This window comes from Xiphophorus couchianus, chromosome 7 (genome assembly GCF_001444195.1).
Source record: "Xiphophorus couchianus chromosome 7, X_couchianus-1.0, whole genome shotgun sequence".
NCBI lineage: Eukaryota > Metazoa > Chordata > Actinopteri > Cyprinodontiformes > Poeciliidae > Xiphophorus > Xiphophorus couchianus.
This window is the reverse complement of record NC_040234.1, coordinates 5,030,438-5,050,166: the sequence shown is the minus strand read 5'-3', so window position 1 is coordinate 5,050,166 and position 19,729 is coordinate 5,030,438. Positions and strand designations below refer to the sequence as shown.

Genomic DNA, 19,729 nt, shown 5'->3' with positions numbered 1-19,729 from the left:
ATAAAAGCCTTGACAATTTTTACATCATGTAATTGCTCTTTTTGGCTTTATGTGACTTTTTATCCAAAGCACTGTTACACAATGGAATACTGTGGGCATTTAAAATGAAGCTTACTGCAAATTTCAAAATAAAAGCCTCAATATGCCCCTGAGGTTAGTGTACCGCAGCAGGCGGTGCAATAATATTATTCTGCATTATGTTTTTCTCTCAGGTTGCTAATGCTAATGAACTGCCTTGCGCAGTTCATTAGCATTAGCATTTTAGCTTAAATAAGCTATTAGCTATTTATTTTACTTATTAGCCATGTTTAGTATACTGAATGGAGTAAGTCCATTATAGAAAACATCCAATGATGTCCCATATGCTACTGACAGCAATCACGCTAACATTAGCATTTTTGCTAATTTTAGCTGATACACTTACTTTATCATACTGGATGGTGCACGTCCATGTTAGTAAACATTCTTGTGAATCTCCTCATATGACTGCAGCTTTCTTTAGCATTGATGCTAATTTCTAGCATCAGAACGCTGGGTCCAAACCGACGGGCACACTTTGGCAGGCCCCGGTTAAATTTCTTCAGGAATTTTCTAGTTAACAGCTTTTATAGCCTATAATAACATTATATACGCTGTTAATGACTTATTTTAACTGAGATGCTTCGCTTTGAAAATAATTAAACTTTAAGACTAAAAAGGAAGAGAAAAGAATACAGCAAACTCAAATCCCGAATCACACGTCACAGAATGACGTCAATGACCGCCTGAAACAGAGTCTTTGAATGTAGGCCTTCTGCGATCATTTGGTCACTAATCATTTTCTTTGTCTTGCAGGTAAATGCTTGTAAACACAAAAGCCATTAAAGATAGGTTACCCTTTCTAAAATGGACGAGCATCGCTATGCAGGATAAAAAGAGAATTTTTAGTCCTGGTCTTTATTTAAAGGCCTGTATGAAAAGGAGGAGGATATGTGGCCTCTGATTGGCTCAGCTGGTTATTGGTATTAAATGACGGCAATCTGTGTCATGTGACTAAACTTTAATAGTCACGTGACATTTGATATAGATATATGATGTTGCTATATAGAAATAGATATTTAAATCTTCATCACTGTATTTTTTATACAGTCTTTGAATGTAGACTGTATAAAATCTGCATTTTATACAGTCTATTTGCGATAATTTAGTCACTTTGTCTTTTCTTTGTCATGTCAATATTTGTAAAAACAAAAACAAAATATTCTACCAGTTTATAAAATGTATAATTACATTACAAAAAAAAATGTCATTACAGGAAATCTTAGTGACAGGGCCTATAAATGAAAGTATATATAATTAAACTCAGGGGCGATTCTAGGATCTGACCTTTAGGGCTGCTGAGCCCCCAGCAGGGATAAAACCCATGAAAAGATATTTGTTTGTTCAGTTTTCTAAATCTAACTGCTAATTTACATACATTCACAAACAAAATAAAGAGACATGTTGTCAGTAATTCATAGAATAAAAGAACAATGTTCATTTTACTCAAACATAAACCTATAAAGAGTAAAATCAGAGAAACTTTTCATTTTTTCCAGAGGTGTATATACTCAGTTTGAAATAAAATCTCAAGATTACATCATGCCTGCCAACATCTGCTAACATTAATGAGTTCAATCAATGCATTTTTATGACAGGCTAAATGTGTGTTGGGCATTGTGATTCTTGATATTTTTTGTTCAATGGCTCTTTTGTTCTTTTTTTGTAAATAAGATTCTTCCTCTTTTATTTCTGGCCAGTGTTCACTCTTTTGTTTGTCCATTAATCTTTTCACACCCATATTTCCCATGTTTTTGTCCTTTATCTCTTTTTTCATGCAACTCTCCATGTCCTGTTAGTTCCTCCCAGCTTAGATCAGCTTGATCTGTTTCTTTAGACTCCGTGGGAACAGAATGAATGTGAGAAGAGATTCTGAATTTCAGGCTCATTTTAAACCATAAAAGTTGATCAAACCTTAATGTTTTCTTTTGCTTGTTTTCATACAAACAAAATATAACTTGTTTGTACCAGGCTTCATGCCAATGAGTTTAAATAGCATAAAAAAGGAAATCAAATGATTGTCCTTCTGCTCTAAAGCAGATTTATCATCTCAAATGATCCAAATCTGATATCTGAATAAAACCAAAGCAGTGATGGCAAAAAAACCTTTTATTGAAATTTCTTACAACTTGATGTTATTTCACTCTATGATCAGCTTAATAACTTTCCATGCTTTCATAAATCAAGTGAAAGTTACACAAAAGACTAAACAGAATACAAAAACCTCCAAAATACACCATGACATCATAATTAATAAAAATAACATGACACTGCGAAATATATACAAAAAATTTAATATCTTCCTCATGCTTTCACAAATCAAGTGAAAGTTACACACAAAAATAAAACAGAATACAATAAGTCCAAAAATACATGTATTATATTACATCATAATACATAGAAATAACCTGACACTGCAAAATATTTTACATTCTTTAATATCTTCCTCCTGCTTCCTGTCTTGTAAATAAACACCATGATTTTCACCCTGTTGTGAGACTTTTCTTTAGCATTGTGATGACTGTGAAATATAAATTTAATCTTTAAATGTACACATTTGTTCAATTTTTACTCTTCAGAAACCAACAAAATGTGTGTTTTTGCACTGAGCAGGAGCCACAATGATTTTCTGTAATTCCATCAGATTATGCAGCATATCTTCTTCATTCCACACATTACATACACATTATTACATAAAAACATGCTACCATGACTTTTCTTTAACAATATTAGTTTCTGGACAGAGGAAATGAGCTGAACACATTCTTCAACAGGTTCAGTCCAGGAACAAGCTCATCATCTTCCTCTCCTGTCTGCAGCCAAACAGATTTCTCATCCTCCTCTGACCCACAGCTTTCCTGTCAAACCTCAGATGTTCCATCTTCCACCTCAGTCATGGACTCTTCTGCTTCCACAAGTTTGTCTTTAACCACATCAGGAGACGCTGCTGCTCCCTTTGCCTCCACCTCCAACTTTTCTGTATCTAGAAGTCAGGTGAAGAAGCAGCCGGAGAAACTGAACAGGAACGAGGCTGCAGGTCCAGATGCTGTCAGTCCCAGATTCCCTCTGTGGGATTCTGCAGCATCTCTTCAACCTTTGCCTGACCCAAGAGGAGGTTCCGTTGTTGTGGAAGACATCCTGTCTGGTTCCGGTACCGAAGAAAAGTCACCCATCAGTCATAATGACTGTAGACCTGTTGCCCTGACGTCCCACATCATGAAGGTCCTGGAGAGATTCCTGGTGGCCCACTTGAGTAAGCAGACGATCACATATCAGGACCCCCTGCAGTTTGCTTATCGCCGTGGAGTTGGAGTTGATCAGACACCTGCTTCAACAAACCCACTGTCATCTGGACAAAGCAGGCAGCACAGTGAGGATCAGGGTCTTTGGTTCCCAGGTGCATTGAACACAATTCAGCCTGATCTGCTCTGTTAGAAACTCCAGAAGACACAGGTGGAGGCCTCAACAATCACCTGCATCTGTGACAACCTGACAAACAGACCACAGTTAGTGAGACTGAAGGACTGTGTGTCTAACCAGGTGCTCAACAACATGGGAACACCACAGGGCACTGTACTCTCACCATTCATTTTCACCCTCTACTGTTGAGACCTCCAGCACAAGTCCGACTTCTGTCATCTACAGAAATACTCAGACGACTCTGCAGTTGTTGTGTATCAGAGGAAGACAAGAGGCTGAGTACAGAGATCTGGTGGATCACTTTGTGGCCAGGTGAGGGAACAATCATCTAATCCTGACTGTAAACAAAACAAAGGAGAGGGTTGTTGATTTCAGGAGAAACAGGAAACCCTATTTCCATCATGGGAGAAGATGTGGAGGTGGTTCAGGAATATAAATACCTCGGTGTTCATCTGGAACACAGACTGGACTGGAGACGCAACAGAAGACAGGAACCACATGGACAAGCCGTCTACAAAAAGAGACAGAGCAGACTGCACTTCTCCAGGAAGCTAAGATCCTTCAAGGTTTGCAGCAAGTTGCTGCAGATCTTTAAGTCTGCTGCTGAGAGTGTCATCTCTTCTGCTATCATCTGTTGGTGCAGCAGCATCAGAGCCAGGAACCTCAAAAGGCTCAACAATCTGATAAAGAAGGCTGGATTGGTTCTGGTTCTGTTCTGGAGATGACTGTGGAATCTCTGGAGATGACGCAAAGAAAGATTCTTCAGAAGAGTCAAGAAAGCTATGGACGACTCTGACCGTCCTCTTCATGAGTCTGTATGGGGAAAACAGAGTATCATCAGTCAGAGGCTTCTTCAGGTTTGCTGCAACACAGACAGCTACAAAAGATCTTTCCTGCTGACAGCAATCAGTCATCTGCAATAACTCTTTGAAGAATCTGAATTAATGAGCTGCAACTACATTTCATTTCCCTTTGGGATCAATAAAGTCAAAGCATGTTTGGGTCATTCTTGCACACTACTCAAAGTTTGATAGAAAAAAATATTGAACAATTGGAAGTTATGGTGGAAACATTTTTGTGGTTTCAATGAAATGAAACAAAAAATGTAAAAAGATAATGAAGTTTCTCTTTTCCTGTGCAGTTTCACCTGTTTGCAGCTCGTTTTGCTGTTTGCTGCGCGTTTGCAGTTGTCGGCCACAGTTTCTGATCAAGTCATTATCTCCTCAACCTTCACCATCATCTGTTACAACCAGTAGATGAGTAGATGGACAAAGTAACCTGCTGTCAGTGTTGGTCAACTCATGCTTGGTTTGTTATTGAAGGACCTGCTTCACATGGTCCTTCTTTATTCTGTGTCCTCAGGTGTCCCCCTGTTGCATCAGGAAACTTCATCTTGGGATTTCCAGCAGGATTTTCTGAGTCCCTTCAGTCCTCTGTGTCTTCTCTCTCCTGATTGGTCCAGTGCTGCTGGTGATGCTGGACAATCATCACATAATAATACACACATTCCTTAATCTCTGTCTAAATAACAGATGATTAAAGTGAATTCCTGATCAAGTCATCATGTCCTCACCTTTTCCACAATCTGTTACAACCAGTAGATCAGCAGTTGGAGCAGGTCGTCTTCTTTAATTGTTGGTCAACTCAAGTTGAGGTACATGAGTTGACGGAGAAATGAAATAAAGAGAAAAGACATCAGAGTTTAAAAAAAAGAGAACATGGACAGAAGAAAGAACAGCTTTGAAATTTGACCTTAATTTCATTCATATTTAAAATTGTTAGCTGGGTAAAAATAAGTTTTCTTACTTTTTTTCGTCAACAGGGTTCTCTTCTCTACCTCCACCTTACTGGTGGTGTTGAAGGTGGAGGTTTACAGGTGGAGCATGTCTTCTTTAATTGTTGGTCAACTCAAGTCGTGGTACATGAGTTGACGGAGAAATGAAATAAAGATAAAACATAACAGGGTTAAAAAACAGAGAATATAAATCTGCAGAAAAAAGAAAAGGTTTGAAATCTGATCTCAATTTCATCCATATTTAAAATTGTTACTCGGGTAAAAATAGGTTTTCTTACTTTTTTTGTCAACAGGGTTCTCTTATCTTCCTCCGTCTGACTGGTGGTGTTGAAGGTGGAGGTTTACAGGTGGAGCAGGTCTTCTTCTTTAATTGTTGGTCAACTCAAGTCAAGTGACATGAGTTGACTGAGAAATGAAATAAAGAGAAAAGACAACAGAGTTAAAAAATGTGAACATGGACAGAAGAAAGAACAGCTTTGAAATTTGACCTCAATTTCATCCATATTTAAAATCGCTAGCCAGGTAAAAATAGGTTTTTTACTGTTTTTTTGTTAACTGGGATCTCTTATCTTCCACTGTCTGACTGGTGGTGTTGAAGGTGGAGGTTTACAGGCTGACGAGATCCAACCTGGAATGATCAGAGAATCAGAGATCTGCCACCAGCATGATGTGAAGGTAGAATGCAAAAACTTACAAGCGGTGTGAAAAACAAGGGATCCAGAAGGCAGGAACCACATGGACAACGATGAAAGAATCCAGCGATGAGCAGCTAAAACCTGAAAGATTAAAAACTGGGAGACTGGATTAGTAGACGAACAGGACAGAATAATTTACTATATTGGAAAGCAGCGTGTAGGGAAGCACCACTATTACACCCTGAAACAGGACGGAGTTGAGAGGAAAACACAAAGTCGAAGAAAAGCCCCGGTGCAAGGCGCTACCGAAGGCTTCCTCAGTCCTGCCAGAAACCTTAACATCTAAAATACTCAATTTAGTAGCGGAACAAAGAAAAGCCCCAGTGCAAGGCGCTACCGAAGGCTTCCTCAGTCCTGCCAGAAACCTTAACATCTAAAATACTAAATTTAGCAGCGGAACAAAGAAAAGCCCCGGTGCAAGGCGCTATCGAAGGCTTCCTCAGTCCTGCCAGAAACCTTAACATCTAAAATACTCAATTTAGTAGCGGAACAAAGAAAAGCCCCGGTGCAAGGCGCTACCGAAGGCTTCCTCAGTCTGCCTAGAAACCCAATGGCTTTAATAAAAAACATGAGAGAAATGATGATGTCCTAATGTGACTTCCCAAATAGGTCTTCAGTTTTTACAGATCCCAATCTAATCAGAGTCACTTGACAAGACGTAGTGAGGTCTAAAGAACACGTGTCTGGAACTCTCTCTTGCTGTTATTCCGCTAGATGTTGAAGGTATTGCTTCCTCTACTGTGTCCTCTTCACAGAAAAAGAAGTCAGGGTATGACAAAGTTGAATCTTCAAAGTATATTGATGGTGAAGGACTGAAAACGAGGGGTGACAGAATGGGATCCTCATATGGCGACATTGTTGAGAGACTGAAAACACTGGGTGGCAAAATGGTATCTTCAAAGTGCGTCGATGTTGAGGGACTGAGGACGGGGGATGACAAAATAGGATCTTCAAAGTGCGTCGGCGTTGAAGGACTGAGGACGGGGGATGACAGAGTTGAATCTTCAAAGTATATTGATGGTGAAGGAGTGAAAACGAGGGGTGACAGAATGGGATCCTCATATGGCGACATTGTTGAGAGACTGAAAACACTGGGTGGCAAAATGGTATCTTCAAAGTGCGTTGGTGTTGAGGGACTGAGGACGGGGGATGACAAAATAGGATCCTCATATGGCGACATTGATGAGAGACTGATCACACTGGGTGACAAAATAGGATCCTCATATGGCGACAATGGTGAGAGAAAGAAATCAATGGGTGGAAAAATGGGATCTTCAAAGTGCGTCGGTGTTGAAGGACTGAGGACGGGGGATGACAAAATAGAATCTTGAAAGTGCGTCGGTGTTGAGGGACTGAGGACGGGGGATGACAAAATAGAATCTTGAAAGTGCGTCGGTGTTGAGGGACTGAGGACGGGGGATGACAAAATAGAATCTTCAAAGTGCATCGGTGTTGAAGGACTGAGGACGGGGGATGACAAAATAGGATCTTCAAAGTGCATCGGTGTTGAAGGACTGAGGACGGGGTATGACAAAGTTGAATCTTCAAAGTATATTGATGGTGAAGGAGTGAAAACGAGGGGTGACAGAATGGGATCCTCATATGGCGACATTGTTGAGAGACTGAAAACACTGGGTGGCAAAATGGTATCTTCAAAGTGCGTTGGTGTTGAGGGACTGAGGACGGGGGATGACAAAATAGGATCCTCATATGGCGACATTGATGAGAGACTGATAACACTGGGTGACAAAATAGGATCCTCATATGGCGACATTGATGAGAGACTGATAACACTGGGTGACAAAATAGGATCCTCATTTGGCGACATTGATGAGAGACTGATAACACTGGGTGACAAAATGGGATCCTCATATGGCGACATTGGTGAGAGACTGATAACACTGGGTGAGAAAATGGGATCCTCATTTGGCGACATTGGTGAGAGACTGATAACACTGGGTGACAAAATGGGATCCTCATATGGCGACATTGATGAGAGACTGATAACACTGGGTGACAAAATAGGATCCTCATATGGCGACATTGATGAGAGACTGATAACACTGGGTGACAAAATAGGATCCTCATTTGGCGACATTGATGAGAGACTGATAACACTGGGTGACAAAATGGGATCCTCATATGGCGACATTGGTGAGAGACTGATAACACTGGGTGACAAAATGGGATCTTCAAAGTGCGTCGGTGTTGATGGAATGAGGACGGGGGATGACAAAATGGGATCTTCAAAGTGCGTCGGTGTTGAGGGACTGAGGACAGGTGGTAACTCAATGGGATCGTCATATTCCGTCTTTTGGTACGGAAAGGACAGGACACTATACTTGGTCCTCTTGGCTGGGGGCTCCTCTTCAGCATCACTCTTCTTTGTCCTCTTTCCGTTTATGCCAGTCACAGATGTCACATGAGCCGTGTCCTCTTCCAAACCTACCTGATGATGTTGCAAGGTACCGATAGGTCTGGACTTCTCTGGACGTAAAATGGGCTCTTCCTGTTTGTCAGGTCCAGATGGGAATTCAACTGAATTACAAGGAGCCAGGTCTTCTTGGGGCTTCTGAGCCACCCCTAATTTAATGTTTGGTCGAAGGACCTGGACAACCCGAAATCGGGATCTAAAGTCATCCTGGTCTCCATTACCTACCTCGTCTTCACTGGAGCTGTTAGTAGAGCTACCACTGGAGCTGGTAATATTGCTATCAGTGGAGCTGGTAGAACAGTCCACAGACTGCGGAGGTGAACTATACTTCAACTCCTCTCCGTGGTCTTCAGAAACCATGTCGGCTTCATTTAACCACAACTTACCGTGTTCCTCACCATTATCTGGACGTCCCTCCAACGTTGGGGATCCATCTGCTGGAAGCGCCATGGTATGGGCTGTGAAGAAAAAACCAAAGCCAAAAAAGCTATAAATCTGTATCTTGGAAAAAATCACAAAAGTCCAAAGCAATGTTTAGAGGGAACACTGAAATACCAACAATACAATAACCCAGCTTTGTGAATGTGTTTGTTTTTCTTGAATATATTTAATTAGCAATATTAATGCTATGCCAGATGTGATTATACAACAAGAACGGGAATTAAGAGATAAAATAAATAAAGCTTATATTTAGTCACAAAAAAACCAGCAAAAAACACAATTTTACATAAAAACCAGAACAAACTCTAAAACTCAGTGATCAAACACGTATAAACCATCAGCACTCAGACAAACAAACTTGCAATGCAAACACGGCATTGCATGTTTGCAAAGTGTTCCTTCATTTTTTATTGAAGTCATTTTAAATAATGTCACCAATGTATCCATGGAAACTAAATATGTTTGTGTAGGCATTTATCAAAAAGAAAAAAAGGGCAAAGAACCATCCAGTTTACCAAGAATTGGAATCCAAAGTCATTGAAGATGATTTTCACAAATAAATCATTATTTTGCTGTGAAAATTAGCTTTGATTGATGATCACTACGACTATACACGATTCATTGCCTATTAATGGTCTATCATTAACGAACACACACACTTACAATGCTTATTACTGGGGCGACAGTGGTAGGAGTTTGCCCTGCAATGGTCCGCCTCTGTCGTTGTGTCCTTGAGCAAGACACTTCTCTCACCTTTAGCTGGAGTTTATTGCTGGCACCATACAACATCTGTGGCTACAATCCATTAGCTTATAAACATCAGTGTGTGAACGCGGACATGAATGGAAATTTTATGGAAAGCGTCCTAACAAACCGTTAGTCTGATGTCATTACCATGGAAACCAAGTATGTTTGTCAGGGCATTTAAAAAAAACCCAAAACACATCAACATGTCCCTATCTTGAAAAAATAATGAAACTAAACAATTCAAATATAGGTTATTATAAGGGTAAACACTATTTTTTAAATTTTTTTTAAAAAATATTAAATATTTAAGTCATTTCATTTTGCGTATCCATGGAAACTGAGTGTTTACCACGGCATTTTTCAAAAAATAACGGTCAAAAAACAAGCAACTTTTTCATTAATTTGAAGTTAATTGAACTAATTTGACTATAATTCAGTAAAATGCATATATTTCTTAAATTATTACACCACAGTTTAACATTCCCGACATTTCCAGCGAAATTCAGTAAAGAAAAAGGCTCATTAGTTAACTAGTTAGTTAGATCTATGCTAGCAAAGAATGCTACTCGTCTTTTTTTCTACAGCAGTCAGTATTTCTTTAAAACACACACACACGAACGCAAAAATAAACTAAACAAGTCACTAATATCTTAGTAATAACTTGCTTTGGTTTATTAAAAATAGTAGAAGAATGATTTGAACCTTCCAGCTGGTCACCCTGCTGCTTCTTCTCCCGGTCAGGAAACGTCTTTCGCAGGTTTGGTATCCACGGGTTTCTTCAGCAAGTGCGAATTTCAGCAAGTTCTTCTTCAGCAAGTTTTGCACAGCAGATTCTCGACAAGCTCAAACCTTCCGAGGCTTTAAAGGCTCCTTCAGGCGTCTCTGTCAAAAGTCCCGTCGCAAAGGGGAAAGAACTCAGAAGGTCGGCGTCATTTATAGGCTCGAGGACGCTAACGTCGTTGCCATGACTTCCATTGACGAACGCACGCGCTGGTGCGTGAGAGAAATTGGACCACAAATAACGGAGATTTTTTTTTTTCTTTCGAAATGTTTTATTGTTACTTGGGACGTTTTTTAAAACATGGCATTGTACAGTTATACATAAATTTTTACTTATCTTTTAATAAATACAATTCCTTAATTAAGTTAAACTAAAAGAGGATAAGAACAAGGACATTAAAACAATAACTCTGTATGTTTAAAAGTTGAGCAGGACCGGGGTGACTCCTTACGAAGTTCGGAGCCGTCCGGTTCTTCCAAGCAGCGCTGCTGCTCAGAGGGGATCCCCGCCCTGAAGCTCCTTCCCGCCTGCCTCACCCGGGGAGCCAGGCCGCCGCTGCTGGGACCTCCGTCCGTGAAGCGCCGGATCCTTCGTTCAAGGAGGCGCAGGCGATTCTTCTTTGTGGCTGTGTCCATACTTATATAATGTATAACTACCTTATACATTATAAAAGTATTATTGGGGCCTGCCCATAGCAATGCATAAGGAGAGCAGTACTGACTTGTGAAGTCAGCAGCATGTGGGACATCACTAGGATGTTTTCTATAATTGACTTACTCTTTCAGTATACTAAACACGGCTAATAAGTAAAATAAATAGCTAATAGCTTATTTAAGCTAAAATGCTTAAATGCTTAAATAAGCATTTAACTGTATTTCTGAGCTCTGCATACACCATTTTTGTCTCATCACTGCAATTACTGTGAGTGAGCTACAAATATGAATCGCGGTACTATGGGAGAAGACAAATAGTTCTCTCATATGCTTCAAACGGTTTTTCAATACGTCTCTCGGTTCCTGAACGGCAAGGAGTTGTTCAGGCTGCTTTTTCCATATAAACCAATGGGGTGTCTCACAAAGATAGAAATCTTTGTCCACCTCTCTGTGTCACACACACATGACAGTTAGCAGAGGATTGATAACCATAGCAACGGAACACAGGAGGCGATTGGCTGCTGGTAGATTGGAGATTGGACTACAAATACGCATCACTGTAGTTCTAATCAACACTCAGTTAAAACAGAGGGCTGAGCTGCCATTTAGAACTACTGGCTGTTTTGGCCAGTAAATAACGGATTTAACCCAAACACTGTTAGACAGTTTAATTAGTCTGGTCATTTAATATGAAGCTTATGTTTTTTTCAAAATAAAAGCCTCAGTATCCCCCTCAGGTTAATGCACCGCCTATGGCGGTGCAATAATATTAGCATGCATTCTATTTTTCTCTCAGGTTAGGGAACTGCCTTGCTCAGCAAGGCAGTTCATTAGCATTAGCCTTTTACCTTAAATAAGCTATTAGCTATTTTCTTACTTATTAGCCATGTTTAATATACTGAGTGCAGTAAGTCAATTACAGACAACATTCTAATGATATCCCACATGCTATTGACAGCATGTAGGGAAAGATATGTTCAGCCTGCTTTGATCAGAAAAACGAACTGCTTCAAACAGTTACAATTCTGTCTCTCCCTCTCTGTCTCACTCACATGACAGCTGAGCTGCTCTTTAGAACTACAATGACTGAAGGTTAGAACTACAACATGGCGGACACTCAGTGCCTACAAAAGAGGTCTGAGCTGAATGTCAGAACTACAACATGGAGGAACTGTCAGTTACTACAGAGGAGGACTGAGCTGGCCTTTAGAACTACTTGTGTTTTGGGCTTTTTATAACTGATTTTACCCAATCATTGTTACACATAGGTTTAGTGTGGCAATTTAAAATTAAGTTGAATGAAAATTTCAAAATAAAAGCCTTGAATATTTTTACATTATGTAATTGCTCTTTTGAGCATTATATAACTGATTTAATCCATTGAGTGTTATACATGGGATTTGTGTGGCCCTTTGAAATGAAGTTTAACAAAAATTTCAAAATAAAAGCCTTGACAAATTTTACATCATGTAATTGCTCTTTTTGGCTTTTTTTTTTTTAACTTTTTCGTCCAAAACACTGTTACACGTGGTATTAGTTTGGCCCATTGAAATGAAGCATACTGAAAACTTCAAAATAAAAGCCTTGAATATTTTTACATCACATAAATGCTCTTTTGAGCATTATATAACTGATTCAACCCAATGACTATTAGACATGGGATTAGACTTGTCCTTTGAAATGAAGCTTAACAAAAGTTTCAAAATAAAAGCCTTGACAATTTTTACATCATGTAATTGCTCTTTTTGGCTTTATGTGACTTTTTATCCAAAGCACTGTTACACAATGGAATACTGTGGGCATTTAAAATGAAGCTTACTGCAAATTTCAAAATAAAAGCCTCAATATGCCCCTGAGGTAATGAACTGCGCAAGGCAGTTCATTAGCATTAGCATTTTAGCTTATATAAGCTATTAGCTATTTATTTGACTTATTAGCCATGTTTAGTCTACTGAATGGAGTAAGTCCATTATAGAAAACATCCAATGATGTCCCATATGCTACTGACAGCAATCACGCTAACATTAGCATTTTTGCTAATTTTAGCTGATACACTTACTTTATCATACTGGATGGTGCACGTCCATGTTAGTAAACATTCTTGTGAATCTCCTCATATGACTGCAGCTTTCTTTAGCATTGATGCTAATTTCTAGCATCAGAACGCTGGGTCCAAACCGACGGGCACACTTTGGCAGGCCCCGGTTAAATTTCTTCAGGAATTTTCTAGTTAACAGCTTTTATAGCCTATAATAACACTATATACGCTGTTAATGACTTATTTTAACTGAGATGCTTCGCTTTGAAAATAATTAAACTTTAAGACTAAAAAGGAAGAGAAAAGAATACAGCAAACTCAAATCCCGAATCACACGTCACAGAATGACGTCAATGACCGCCTGAAACAGAGTCTTTGAATGTAGGCCTTCTGCGATCATTTGGTCACTAATCATTTTCTTTGTCTTGCAGGTAAATGCTTGTAAACACAAAAGCCATTAAAGATAGGTTACCCTTTCTAAAATGGACGAGCATCGCTATGCAGGATAAAAAGAGAATTTTTAGTCCTGGTCTTTATTTAAAGGCCTGTATGAAAAGGAGGAGGATATGTGGCCTCTGATTGGCTCAGCTGGTTATTGGTATTAAATGACGGCAATCTGTGTCATGTGACTAAACTTTAATAGTCACGTGACATTTGATATAGATATATGATGTTGCTATATAGAAATAGATATTTAAATCTTCATCACTGTATTTTTTATACAGTCTTTGAATGTAGACTGTATAAAATCTGCATTTTATACAGTCTATTTGCGATAATTTAGTCACTTTGTCTTTTCTTTGTCATGTCAATATTTGTAAAAACAAAAACAAAATATTCTACCAGTTTATAAAATGTATAATTACATTACAAAAAAAAATGTCATTACAGGAAATCTTAGTGACAGGGCCTATAAATGAAAGTATATATAATTAAACTCAGGGGCGATTCTAGGATCTGACCTTTAGGGCTGCTGAGCCCCCAGCAGGGATAAAACCCATGAAAAGATATTTGTTTGTTCAGTTTTCTAAATCTAACTGCTAATTTACATACATTCACAAACAAAATAAAGAGACATGTTGTCAGTAATTCATAGAATAAAAGAACAATGTTCATTTTACTCAAACATAAACCTATAAAGAGTAAAATCAGAGAAACTTTTCATTTTTTCCAGAGGTGTATATACTCAGTTTGAAATAAAATCTCAAGATTACATCATGCCTGCCAACATCTGCTAACATTAATGAGTTCAATCAATGCATTTTTATGACAGGCTAAATGTGTGTTGGGCATTGTGATTCTTGATATTTTTTGTTCAATGGCTCTTTTGTTCTTTTTTTGTAAATAAGATTCTTCCTCTTTTATTTCTGGCCAGTGTTCACTCTTTTGTTTGTCCATTAATCTTTTCACACCCATATTTCCCATGTTTTTGTCCTTTATCTCTTTTTTCATGCAACTCTCCATGTCCTGTTAGTTCCTCCCAGCTTAGATCAGCTTGATCTGTTTCTTTAGACTCCGTGGGAACAGAATGAATGTGAGAAGAGATTCTGAATTTCAGGCTCATTTTAAACCATAAAAGTTGATCAAACCTTAATGTTTTCTTTTGCTTGTTTTCATACAAACAAAATATAACTTGTTTGTACCAGGCTTCATGCCAATGAGTTTAAATAGCATAAAAAAGGAAATCAAATGATTGTCCTTCTGCTCTAAAGCAGATTTATCATCTCAAATGATCCAAATCTGATATCTGAATAAAACCAAAGCAGTGATGGCAAAAAAACCTTTTATTGAAATTTCTTACAACTTGATGTTATTTCACTCTATGATCAGCTTAATAACTTTCCATGCTTTCATAAATCAAGTGAAAGTTACACAAAAGACTAAACAGAATACAAAAACCTCCAAAATACACCATGACATCATAATTAATAAAAATAACATGACACTGCGAAATATATACAAAAAATTTAATATCTTCCTCATGCTTTCACAAATCAAGTGAAAGTTACACACAAAAATAAAACAGAATACAATAAGTCCAAAAATACATGTATTATATTACATCATAATACATAGAAATAACCTGACACTGCAAAATATTTTACATTCTTTAATATCTTCCTCCTGCTTCCTGTCTTGTAAATAAACACCATGATTTTCACCCTGTTGTGAGACTTTTCTTTAGCATTGTGATGACTGTGAAATATAAATTTAATCTTTAAATGTACACATTTGTTCAATTTTTACTCTTCAGAAACCAACAAAATGTGTGTTTTTGCACTGAGCAGGAGCCACAATGATTTTCTGTAATTCCATCAGATTATGCAGCATATCTTCTTCATTCCACACATTACATACACATTACTACATAAAAACATGCTACCATGACTTTTTTTTAACAATATTAGTTTCTGGACAGAGGAAATGAGCTGAACACATTCTTCAACAGGTTCAGTCCAGGAACAAGCTCATCATCTTCCTCTCCTGTCTGCAGCCAAACAGATTTCTCATCCTCCTCTGACCCACAGCTTTCCTGTCAAACCTCAGATGTTCCATCTTCCACCTCAGTCATGGACTCTTCTGCTTCCACAAGTTTGTCTTTAACCACATCAGGAGATGCTGCTGCTCCCTTTGCCTCCACCTCCAACTTTTCTGTATCTAGAAGTCAGGTGAAGAAGCAGCCGGAGAAACTGAACAGGAACGAGGCTGCAGGTCCAGATGCTGTCAGTCCCAGATTCCCTCTGTGGGATTCTGCAGCATCTCTTCAACCTTTGCCTGACCCAAGAGGAGGTTCCGTTGTTGTGGAAGACATCCTGTCTGGTTCCGGTACTGAAGAAAAGTCACCCATCAGTCATAATGACTGTAGACCTGTTGCCCTGACGTCCCACATCATGAAGGTCCTGGAGAGATTCCTGGTGGCCCACTTGAGTAAGCAGACGATCACATATCAGGACCCCCTGCAGTTTGCTTATCGCCGTGGAGTTGGAGTTGATCAGACACCTGCTTCAACAAACCCACTGTCATCTGGACAAAGCAGGCAGCACAGTGAGGATCAGGGTCTTTGGTTCCCAGGTGCATTGAACACAATTCAGCCTGATCTGCTCTGTTAGAAACTCCAGAAGACACAGGTGGAGGCCTCAACAATCACCTGCATCTGTGACAACCTGACAAACAGACCACAGTTAGTGAGACTGAAGGACTGTGTGTCTAACCAGGTGCTCAACAACATGGGAACACCACAGGGCACTGTACTCTCACCATTCATTTTCACCCTCTACTGTTGAGACTTCCAGCACAAGTCCGACTTCTGTCATCTACAGAAATACTCAGACGACTCTGCAGTTGTTGTGTATCAGAGGAAGACAAGAGGCTGAGTACAGAGATCTGGTGGATCACTTTGTGGCCAGGTGAGGGAACAATCATCTAATCTTGACTGTAAACAAAACAAAGGAGATGGTTGTTGATTTCAGGAGAAACAGGAAACCCTATTTCCATCATGGGAGAAGATGTGGAGGTGGTTCAGGAATATAAATACCTCGGTGTTCATCTGGAACACAGACTGGACTGGAGACGCAACAGAAGACAGGAACCACATGGACAAGCCGTCTACAAAAAGAGACAGAGCAGACTGCACTTCTCCAGGAAGCTAAGATCCTTCAAGGTTTGCAGCAAGTTGCTGCAGATCTTTAAGTCTGCTGCTGAGAGTGTCATCTCTTCTGCTATCATCTGTTGGTGCAGCAGCATCAGAGCCAGGAACCTCAAAAGGCTCAACAATCTGATAAAGAAGGCTGGATTGGTTCTGGTTCTGTTCTGGAGATGACTGTGGAATCTCTGGAGATGACGCAAAGAAAGATTCTTCAGAAGAGTCAAGAAAGCTATGGACGACTCTGACCGTCCTCTTCATGAGTCTGTATGGGGAAAACAGAGTATCATCAGTCAGAGGCTTCTTCAGGTTTGCTGCAACACAGACAGCTACAAAAGATCTTTCCTGCTGACAGCAATCAGTCATCTGCAATAACTCTTTGAAGAATCTGAATTAATGAGCTGCAACTACATTTCATTTCCCTTTGGGATCAATAAAGTCAAAGCATGTTTGGGTCATTCTTGCACACTACTCAAAGTTTGATAGAAAAAAATATTGAACAATTGGAAGTTATGGTGGAAACATTTTTGTGGTTTCAATGAAATGAAACAAAAAATGTAAAAAGATAATGAAGTTTCTCTTTTCCTGTGCAGTTTCACCTGTTTGCAGCTCGTTTTGCTGTTTGCTGCGCGTTTGCAGTTGTCGGCCACAGTTTCTGATCAAGTCATTATCTCCTCAACCTTCACCATCATCTGTTACAACCAGTAGATGAGTAGATGGACAAAGTAACCTGCTGTCAGTGTTGGTCAACTCATGCTTGGTTTGTTATTGAAGGACCTGCTTCACATGGTCCTTCTTTATTCTGTGTCCTCAGGTGTCCCCCTGTTGCATCAGGAAACTTCATCTTGGGATTTCCAGCAGGATTTTCTGAGTCCCTTCAGTCCTCTGTGTCTTCTCTCTCCTGATTGGTCCAGTGCTGCTGGTGATGCTGGACAATCATCACATAATAATACACACATTCCTTAATCTCTGTCTAAATAACAGATGATTAAAGTGAATTCCTGATCAAGTCATCATGTCCTCACCTTTTCCACAATCTGTTACAACCAGTAGATCAGCAGTTGGAGCAGGTCGTCTTCTTTAATTGTTGGTCAACTCAAGTTGAGGTACATGAGTTGACGGAGAAATGAAATAAAGAGAAAAGACATCAGAGTTTAAAAAAAAGAGAACATGGACAGAAGAAAGAACAGCTTTGAAATTTGACCTTAATTTCATTCATATTTAAAATTGTTAGCTGGGTAAAAATAAGTTTTCTTACTTTTTTTCGTCAACAGGGTTCTCTTCTCTACCTCCACCTTACTGGTGGTGTTGAAGGTGGAGGTTTACAGGTGGAGCATGTCTTCTTTAATTGTTGGTCAACTCAAGTCGTGGTACATGAGTTGACGGAGAAATGAAATAAAGATAAAACATAACAGGGTTAAAAAACAGAGAATATAAATCTGCAGAAAAAAGAAAAGGTTTGAAATCTGATCTCAATTTCATCCATATTTAAAATTGTTACTCGGGTAAAAATAGGTTTTCTTACTTTTTTTGTCAACAGGGTTCTCTTATCTTCCTCCGTCTGACTGGTGGTGTTGAAGGTGGAGGTTTACAGGTGGAGCAGGTCTTCTTCTTTAATTGTTGGTCAACTCAAGTCAAGTGACATGAGTTGACTGAGAAATGAAATAAAGAGAAAAGACAACAGAGTTAAAAAATGTGAACATGGACAGAAGAAAGAACAGCTTTGAAATTTGACCTCAATTTCATCCATATTTAAAATCGCTAGCCAGGTAAAAATAGGTTTTTTACTGTTTTTTTGTTAACTGGGATCTCTTATCTTCCACTGTCTGACTGGTGGTGTTGAAGGTGGAGGTTTACAGGCTGACGAGATCCAACCTGGAATGATCAGAGAATCAGAGATCTGCCACCAGCATGATGTGAAGGTAGAATGCAAAAACTTACAAGCGGTGTGAAAAACAAGGGATCCAGAAGGCAGGAACCACATGGACAACGATGAAAGAATCCAGCGATGAGCAGCTAAAACCTGAAAGATTAAAAACTGGGAGACTGGATTAGTAGACGAACAGGACAGAATAATTTACTATATTGGAAAGCAGCGTGTAGGGAAGCACCACTATTACACCCTGAAACAGGACGGAGTTGAGAGGAAAACACAAAGTCGAAGAAAAGCCCCGGTGCAAGGCGCTACCGAAGGCTTCCTCAGTCCTGCCAGAAACCTTAACATCTAAAATACTCAATTTAGTAGCGGAACAAAGAAAAGCCCCAGTGCAAGGCGCTACCGAAGGCTTCCTCAGTCCTGCCAGAAACCTTAACATCTAAAATACTAAATTTAGCAGCGGAACAAAGAAAAGCCCCGGTGCAAGGCGCTATCGAAGGCTTCCTCAGTCCTGCCAGAAACCTTAACATCTAAAATACTCAATTTAGTAGCGGAACAAAGAAAAGCCCCGGTGCAAGGCGCTACCGAAGGCTTCCTCAGTCTGCCTAGAAACCCAATGGCTTTAATAAAAAACATGAGAGAAATGATGATGTCCTAATGTGACTTCCCAAATAGGTCTTCAGTTTTTACAGATCCCAATCTAATCAGAGTCACTTGACAAGACGTAGTGAGGTCTAAAGAACACGTGTCTGGAACTCTCTCTTGCTGTTATTCCGCTAGATGTTGAAGGTATTGCTTCCTCTACTGTGTCCTCTTCACAGAAAAAGAAGTCAGGGTATGACAAAGTTGAATCTTCAAAGTATATTGATGGTGAAGGACTGAAAACGAGGGGTGACAGAATGGGATCCTCATATGGCGACATTGTTGAGAGACTGAAAACACTGGGTGGCAAAATGGTATCTTCAAAGTGCGTCGATGTAGAGGGACTGAGGACGGGGGATGACAAAATAGGATCTTCAAAGTGCGTCGGCGTTGAAGGACTGAGGACGGGGGATGACAGAGTTGAATCTTCAAAGTATATTGATGGTGAAGGAGTGAAAACGAGGGGTGACAGAATGGGATCCTCAT

General features: G+C 39.5%; 2 long non-coding RNA genes across 2 annotated transcripts; both read right to left on the bottom strand.

The window, feature by feature from the left end:
- Positions 1 to 2,356: 2,356 nt before the first annotated feature.
- LOC114148059 (uncharacterized) lies at positions 2,357 to 3,825 on the bottom strand. The gene is made up of 2 exons (XR_003596202.1): positions 3,662 to 3,825; positions 2,357 to 3,567 (listed from the first exon to the last, which is right to left on the bottom strand). It is a non-coding gene; the product is annotated as an uncharacterized LOC114148059 (long non-coding RNA).
- A 42-nt stretch (positions 3,826 to 3,867) lies between these two features.
- Positions 3,868 to 5,607, bottom strand: LOC114148056 (uncharacterized). The gene is made up of 5 exons (XR_003596199.1): positions 5,572 to 5,607; positions 5,305 to 5,405; positions 5,072 to 5,141; positions 4,646 to 4,974; positions 3,868 to 4,311 (listed from the first exon to the last, which is right to left on the bottom strand). It is a non-coding gene; the product is annotated as an uncharacterized LOC114148056 (long non-coding RNA).
- Between the last annotated feature and the right edge of the window lie 14,122 nt (positions 5,608 to 19,729).